The sequence below is a fragment of the Watersipora subatra genome, chromosome 5, assembly GCF_963576615.1.
Source record: "Watersipora subatra chromosome 5, tzWatSuba1.1, whole genome shotgun sequence".
Classification (NCBI taxonomy): domain Eukaryota; kingdom Metazoa; phylum Bryozoa; class Gymnolaemata; order Cheilostomatida; family Watersiporidae; genus Watersipora; species Watersipora subatra.
The window spans coordinates 20,469,882-20,478,568 of record NC_088712.1 but is presented as its reverse complement, the minus strand read 5'-3'; the positions used below and the strand labels follow the sequence as shown (position 1 = coordinate 20,478,568).

The window sequence follows — 8,687 nt, the reverse complement described above, 5'->3', positions numbered from 1 at the left end:
AACTGCGTGACCAGAACTATTAAAAGAAGATATATCTAGAATTTTGAGAAAATGTGACACCGACCATTCTTCCGTTGAGGTCTTCAAATGTTTGTGTTTTTTTTGTTTTGTCGAAATCTCCAACGAAAGAAATAACTATTTTTAGAGTAACAAAAGAGTCACCAATGTGTCACCAACAAATTTAAAGTGTTCTTCACTGCATTTAAATAACAAAAAATTTATAATTTCAGGAGTGAGCAGTCCTAGTCTATGATCACTTACACTAGACAAGCTGTATCTTTGTTGAAAAATTTTGAACTGGTCAGTCAAAAATCCCTGCCGGTTCATCTATTTTCAGACTCTGCTTGAGATGAGAGGTAAAAGGACTGTTAGTATAGCATGGAAAGTTTTCTTTGTTTCATTTGCGTCATAAATTGGTTCAAAATAAGGTTTTAGTGCTACATTATATACTGCAGTCAAAAGTTTTACCACCTTTAATAGTGCCTGTTTATTATTTCTTTTTTCCAATATTTATTTTTCTTTTTTTTCAATATGTAGCACAAAGGCGACTTTATCATTAGCAAACGATCTGGCCTGTTTTTGGTCGCTAGATACGTACATCTTCTTGACGTCTTTGAATAGCAAGTTTGTCCCAAAATAGTATTTGACCTTATGAAACTCCCTGTCAGTTTTTTGAAAATTCCAAAGGCATTTGGCCGACTATAAACTTGGTGAGAGGAATGCTCTTTTTTAAAGTGGTCTGAACAAATCACCTAGTCAGCTCTATTTTATTATCAAGTAGAAAAATAGTCTGGTTAGCTTTTGGTTTCAACAATCAGCTGCCTTCAGCAAACCATAGTCATAACTATGGTGTAACGAAGTGCTCTGCGCAGAGCTCATGGCACCCCGAAAATTTGATGCGCACTCTTCTTTGATAATAAATTTGGAATTTTGATGCACATTATAAGATATAAAAAACATTGATGTGCTTTCAACAATCAATTATTTAAATTATGTTTTCAGAACTGTTGTGGTTAGAAAAGTGTTTTCATACAAGCCAAGACAAGGATATTTAAAGGAATGAAATAATTAATAATGATCTATCTATACTTCGACAGTATGTAATGAATCTCTGTTGATGTTTAAGTTACTATGAAGATCATTATAAGGTATCAGCATACAGCTAAAGTCGTTACTTTAAATAAAACTGTTATCAATTATTTTAAGCTCCCCTAATAATTTGCCATCTAAAGAGAACAGACACTGAAAGCGCATAAGCTACCATAATATATATAACATTGCTTTATGTGTAAAAATGGCATGAGAAGTTTATAAAAATAAATACTCTGAAAACATAGAACATCTTGTTTTAAGGTTTAAATGTTTTTGGAAATTGTTTATCTTTTGAACTAAATTAAGATTTCTGACAAGAATATACTAGTTTTGATTTATTATTTTTATGTTCTGCCTTCATTATCGTTGTTTTGACTGATAAGAAAAACTCAGACACATTTCGGCAATTTCAATTAATGGCAATTATCTTAATATGCAGTAATAAAATATGGAAGTAAAAACGTATCTTATGTGCCTGAGCTTGAAGCAATTAATGTAACTGATCATCTTCTTTTAAGCATGGAAATTAGTTAAACCTATCATATTGAAGTTTTCTAACATGTGCCTCATTTTAGACTATAAAAATCAAAATTTGGAGATATCCGTTAATATGTTTTTCATTGCAAACGAGCAGTTCAAAATTACTTTCTTTAAAAACCTGAATTTCAATCTTTTAAACTTATTTTGCTTTGTAATTACATGAAAATATGGATAATGGGCAAGTTAACAATTTTTATTCAGTTACCATTTATAGAATCTTATAGATCTTATATAATGAAAGAGACCGACCGGATTAAGTGTCTATAGCAATATAATTAACTGGGGTGGTGCACACCTATAGAATAAATTAGCAACCTTGTTACCAACATGTGCCTCAGCTGTTTTCTTTAAACCAAGTTCAATATTTATTGATTTGTTAAATTTTGATGGATTGTCAAAATGTGTTTGACAATGGAGAAAGAAAATTTGGTACAGTTTACGTCCTTCGTCTATACCCTAGCTGGAAGTTGGTCAGAGCTGTTTGCCAGTTTGACAATGATTTGGGTTAGACACTTATACAAAGAAGACTTGATGATAGTATTGACTTATACAGAGTATGGAGTGGCTATGTTGATGAATTTGGCTACCTTGATAGAAAGTACTGGATAAGTAGCTAGGACTAAATCAACTGTCAAAAGTTATACAATGATGAGCTAATTAAGTGTTGGATAATGGGAGGAATAAAAGTGACAGGTTTATTCTGATTTTCTGGTTTAAATAAGATCAACTTTAATTTGTAACCCTAATGTATTTCATAAAATTCTATATTATCCACGTCAGTGGAAAAATCTCTTTAGTGGTTTTGTCTGGTGGGTTTGATTCCTCTACTCCATTTCTTTGTAGTCTGGTTTTCTAAGCATGGGAAAAGTTTTAAGTGTTTCCAATATAAGATGCAGCAATACTCCATCTTATTTATAATTCCAAAGCAGATATTAGTGATTATTACAAATTTGTTTTTATGCTATCAAACTTGTTTGCTGTTTCTGACTTTCATGGGGTATCTAACATGCTCTGATAAATATTTGATCTCTACATCTACCATTTTATCCATGATAGGTTTAGATGCTATTTACTACCCTACAAGAACTAACAAGAAACTGAGTGTCTACCTGGAAGCACATGATGGTGGTAGTAGAGCTGCTAACTACTCCACCATCTGCATTGATCATGCTGATTTTGATTACACTATTCATGTATGTATGCATAATAAAATCTCGTACTATGTAAATATCATCATACTAGGGGATTGCATGTTCTTGTACCGGTAATAAAAAGGTTTGCACAACGACTCAACATTTATTTGTCAATTGACTTTAAAATTAATGTGTTTGTTTATTTACGTGTGCGCTATAAGTTTGATCATGCCTATGTTTTATATAGGGGTATTATGAGGAGGTTTTTTTAGTAATTGTCTTTTAGTAGGATTGTTAAATCTAAAAACAGAGGTACTTTAACTAATATAATTAAGATTTACAGGTCTAGTATGTATTAATCAATTAATCCTTTAAGTTACATGCACCTTATGAGGCCAAATGGTTCTGATTGTTGCCACTTGATCAGGCAGTTCCAGGTTTGAATCAAATGTGCTCCAGATTTTGTATTGCTCAATTTCATTCACAATAACTCGATATACATTGAAATGTGACACACTGTGACTTATATATAGAATTGCAAGAGCTTTATTGCTGAAATATTATTGTCCTTTTTGTCAAGCTTTTCATAGCTTAATTCTAGTATAATGTAATTATAGCTTTTTGGTTTATGTGGCTTTTTTTGTTTTTTTAGCTTGGCTAACCAGCGGTTGATAATACTTGTTATGGTGTGATTAAAAAGTTGGTCACTCCTGTTGTAGCTGTCATGTTAAACTGATATGAAAAATATACTGTCTCAACGTTCGCATAGTAATTTATGTTTCAGCTATAAAACATAAACGAACAACAAGTTATGGACACAGTTACCAGATTGACTACTGCTTCACTCTTTGTTGGAAAACTGGATTATTTAGTTGCAAAGACTATATTATACTCATTTATTTTCAAGTAGAAAAATAGTCTGGTTGGCTTTTGGTCTCCACAATCAGCTGCCTTCAGCAAACCATAGTCATAGCTATGGTGTGACGAAGTACTCTGCGCAGAGCTCACGGCACCCCAAATATTTGTAATGCACTTTTCTTGGTTAATTATTTTTGAATTTTGATGCAAAATATAAGATAGAACATTTGTGCTTATTGTGCTTATAACAATCAATTATTCATATTATGTTTTCAGGACTGTTGTAGTTAGAGCAGTGTTTCTATACAAACTCAGACCAGGATATTTAAAGATATGAAATATTTATTAATTACTTCTCTTTACTTCGACAGTATTTAATCGATCACAGTCGATGTTTACGTTTTTATGAAGTTCATTGTAAGGTATGAACATACAGCTAAAATTGTTACTTTAAAACAATTTGTTAGCAATCATTTTAAGCTCACCTAATAATTTGCCATTTTAAAAAAAGATAATAAAAACCACAAAAGCTACCATAATAGATATAACATTGCTTTGTGTATAAAGATTGCAAGAGAAACTTATAAAAATGAATATCTCGAAAACATGGAACCTGTCGTCTGTAGGATTCAATACTTTTGGAAAGTGTTTATCTTTTAAATTAATCTCAGATTTTGGTTAAGACTGTACTAGTTTTAATTATGTATATTTATGGTCTGCCTTCATTATCGTTGTTTTGACTGATGAGAAAAGCTCAGACACATTTCGGCAATTTGAATTAAATGCAATTTTCTTAAAATGCAGTAAAAGAGTTTGGAGGTAAAAAAGTATCTTATGTGCTTGAGTTTAAAGCAATTAATGCAACAGATCATCTTCATTTAAGCATAGAAAATAGTTAAAATTATCAGATTCAAGTTTTCTAACCTGTGTCTCATTTTAGACGAGGAAAATCAAAATTTGGAGATATCCGTTAATATATTTTTCATTGCAAACGAGCAGTTCAAAATTACTTTCTTTAAAAACCTGAATTTCAATCTTTTAAAATTATTTTGCTTTGTAAATACATGAAAATATGGATAATGGGCAAGTTAACAATTTTTATTCAGTTACCATTTATAGAATCTTATAGATCTTATATAATGAAAGAGACAGGATGAAGTGTCTATAACTATATAATTAACTGGTGTGGTGCACACCTATAGAATAAATTAGAAACCTAATTAACAACATGTGCCTCAACAGTTTTCTCTAAACAAAGTTCAATTTTTATTGACTTTTCAAAATTTAATAAAATTTCAAAATATGTTTGACATTTAGATTTAAGTTTTTATTTATTTGGTTTGAATCGTTAACTCATTTTCATAACGTTCTATATTCCTATCTATGATGAAAGACTAATCAAAAGTTGGATAATCGAAAAAAGAAAGCAACAGGTTTATTTTGGTTTTTTGGTTTAAATAAGGTCAACGTTAAATCGTTGACCCTATTTCATAACATTCTATATTATCAATGTCCGTGGAAAAAATCTCTAGTAATTAGTATGGTGGGTTCCATTCCTTTACTGCATTTCCTTGTAATCAGGTTTTCTAAGCATGGGAAAAGTTTCAAGTGTGGCTGATATAGGATGCAGCAACATTATATTTACAATTCCCAGACATATATTAGCGTTTGTTCCAAATCTGTTTTATGCTATCAAACTTTTTTGCTGTTTCTCACTTCCATTGGATACCTAACAAGCTATAATAAATCTTTGACTTTTACAATCAATGATTTTTTATGTTATGTTTAGACCCCATTTACTATTTTACAAGAACTAACAAGAAACTGAGTGTTTACCTGGAAGCACACGATGGTGGTAGTAGAGCTGTTAACTACTCCACCTTCTACATAGATCATGCTGATTTTGATTACAGAAATCATGTATGTATGAATAAGTAAAGCTGACTCTATGTAAATATCATCATACTAGGGGATTGCCTGTTCTTGCACCGGTAATAAAAAGGTTTGCACCACAAATCAACATTTTTTTGCCAATGGATTTTAAAATTAATGAAGTTGTTTATTTTTGTGTGTGTTATAATTTTGATCATGCTCATGTTCTATATTTGGGTATTCTGAGGAGTTTTTTTTTGCTAATTGTCTTGTAGTCCTCGATTGTTAAATCGATGAACAGAGGTACTTCACAGAGGTATATCATTAAGATTAACAGGTCTAATAGGTATTAGTTGATTAATCCTTTAAATTGCATGAACTTTATGTGAATTAACAGGTCAAATTGTTGCCATTGTTGTCAGGCAATTTTGGGTTCGAATCAAATTTGCTCCAGTTTTTTCATTGTTAATTTTAGTTCTCAATAGCTGGCTATACACCGACACGTGACACACTGTGCCCTATATATACATACTAGCTGCATTACCCGTCTACAGGAGCAGATTCACGGGCAGCATAAGGTTTATTGAGAGTTGTCTTTCATACGGTAAAACAACTCCAAATATGCAGTCTACTGAAATTGTTGCTCTGAATATGCATACACATATCATGATGTCAATAATGATTGGGAAAAACAAAAAAAGTCTACAATGTGTTTTACAGCTAGATGCGTGTAAAATCTAGTAAATATTCTAGATTCATGTGTCTAGATTCATGCATCCGTTCATACCCGTCTATGGCCTGGCCCGTCATACCCGTCCATGGCCCATCTACCCGCCTTGGCTGACCAGTCTATACCCGCCTCGCAGTTGACTATCGCGCTTTTGCATTCGCCTCGCCATCAATCGCCTTGCAATCATCCGGCCCGCATCTGCCCCGCAATCAATAGCCTCGCACTCAATCGCTTTGCAGTCAATTGCTTCGCACTCAATCGCTTCGCAATTAATCGCCTCGCACTCGCAACTAATCGCCTCGCAACCAATCGCCTCACACTTGCAATCAATCGCCTCACACTCACAATCAATCGCCTCGCACTCGCAATCAATCGCCTCGCAATCAATCACCTCGCAATCAATGGCCTAGCACTCAATCGCTTCGCAATCAATCGCCTCGCACCCGCCAACTCATCCGGAAAGCCGCGCCTGGAACACTCGCTGCACTCGGGGCAAAAAAGGTCTTTCGCACATCCCCGAGTGACGCCACGGCCTCAAACCGCTAGCTGCATAACCCGTCCACAGGAACAGATTCATGTACAGCAAGAGGTTTATTGAGAGTTGTCTTTTACACTGTAAAACAACTCCAAATATGCAGTTTACTGAATTTTTTTGCCTTGATCGCATTACGAATACACATATGCAGTCATATAGGTCAATAATGTAGGGGAGAACAATGTAAATCTGCCATACGTTTTACAGCTAGTCTACAATGCATCAGTCTCAAACCACTCAAATCGGAGTTGCCCTATTTGTGTACAGAGAACTGATAATGAAATTGACATTGCTAGGCAAACTGAAGTTCTTCAAACTGGCAGTATTGAAAAATTTGGCATCTTTTAAAAAATTATACAAAATATTTTGCTATCGCCAGCATTTATTGAATGGAGACTTCTGCATTCTTAAAACACTAATCATAGCTCACCAGTTTTTTGTCTATAGCCTGTGTTTTGACATGGTATATACAAACAGTAATGAGGTTGTGTCAATAAAATTTATAAGTATAACAGCACAGACAGTATGATGTCAAGGCAGATACAGCATTAGCACTTTACGATAGTAGAACAAAGCGCCGACATGATAGCCTTTTTATGAGATACAATAAGGAAAAGAAATGCATGAAAAGATATATATACTGAAAAATATGTTAGAAAATGCTGCATGTGGTATAGCAGAACATGAAGGGCATAAAACAATAACACAATGTTAGTTCAATGCAACACTTGCGGATAGACAACATTTTTAGTTTTTCTGTCGGGGGTATTGTGTTGGGATAGTTTACAGCGCTTGTTGGTCAAACATTGAAATGAATCATGACATATGTTTTTGTCATTAGGTAGGAAGCATTTTTTACCACCAAACATTCTTGGCTGCCTTGCTCAGTTAAATTAGGTCACTGAGTCAGTGCTCAGTCAGACACCTTTGTGTAAGCATCCATAATTACTGCTTACACACTTTAAACTATTTTATCTATACATCTTATTCATTTTAAAACGTAGCAATTGCTTACTACAGCAGTAGCCTATCATCTGGACTGATATTTCTATACAATTTATGTAAGTACATAAAATAAGGCTTGTTTTATTCTTGTGTTTTAATTGTTTTGTGAAGAATGCATTTTATCATGCATGTAGTATTTTAAATTAGTATCTGTATATTAAAGTTTGCTTTTGTTCTTTTTAGCTTCTGCTACAGAATCTATATTATATATGTGCAATGTAGCACCTGTTTATCTAGGTGTTTCTTGGCTCTAAGGAAGCAAAATCTTGTGTGAGTTTGTAACAAGTATTACTGTCATATTATTATTTCTGCATTCTTTGTCAAATCATATTTGCATGGTAATTTTTAAACAACTATTATGCAATTATGTACTATTAGTCATGCAATATTGTATTATTCAATGTTTATTTCTTGTACTTTATAGTACGACTGCTTATGAGTAACAATACAGCAAAGCAAACTATGTATACTACTCATCAAGTGGTCCGTTAACAAGTGCTTTCCTGGGAGCGAATCCAGTACAGTAACAAGATTTTGAGACTGCAAGCCAAGCCATCATCATGGAAACAGAGCTCGTTCAACTGAGAGATCAGCGAAGCCGCTCTAAATCAAAGGTGACATCCATAAGTACTAAGATTTCTAATGCTATATCTCGCAAGAAGCCTATGCAAGATATAGACAGCCTGGTAGATCTCTTGGACGATGAACTTTCCAAGTTCACGAGTCTACATGAACTTTATTGTGACCTATTAACTAAAGATTTAGATAGCAGTTTTGTTTCATATAAAGTTGTTAATGAGCTTGACTTGCCGCAGTATTTTGAACACGTGCAAAAGCATTATGATGACACTATTAGTGCAGTTATACATTATGAGCGTGATATGAAGTGTTGTGAAGCTAATGTTTTACAGAAAGATATTGA

The 8,687-nt window shown here is 33.4% G+C and overlaps 1 long non-coding RNA gene across 1 annotated transcript; it reads left to right on the top strand.

Annotated features, from left to right (window-relative positions):
- Positions 1 to 7,752: 7,752 nt before the first annotated feature.
- LOC137397007 (uncharacterized) lies at positions 7,753 to 8,480 on the top strand. The gene is made up of 3 exons (XR_010978695.1): positions 7,753 to 7,821; positions 7,949 to 8,035; positions 8,190 to 8,480. It is a non-coding gene; the product is annotated as an uncharacterized lncRNA (long non-coding RNA).
- Positions 8,481 to 8,687: the final 207 nt, after the last annotated feature.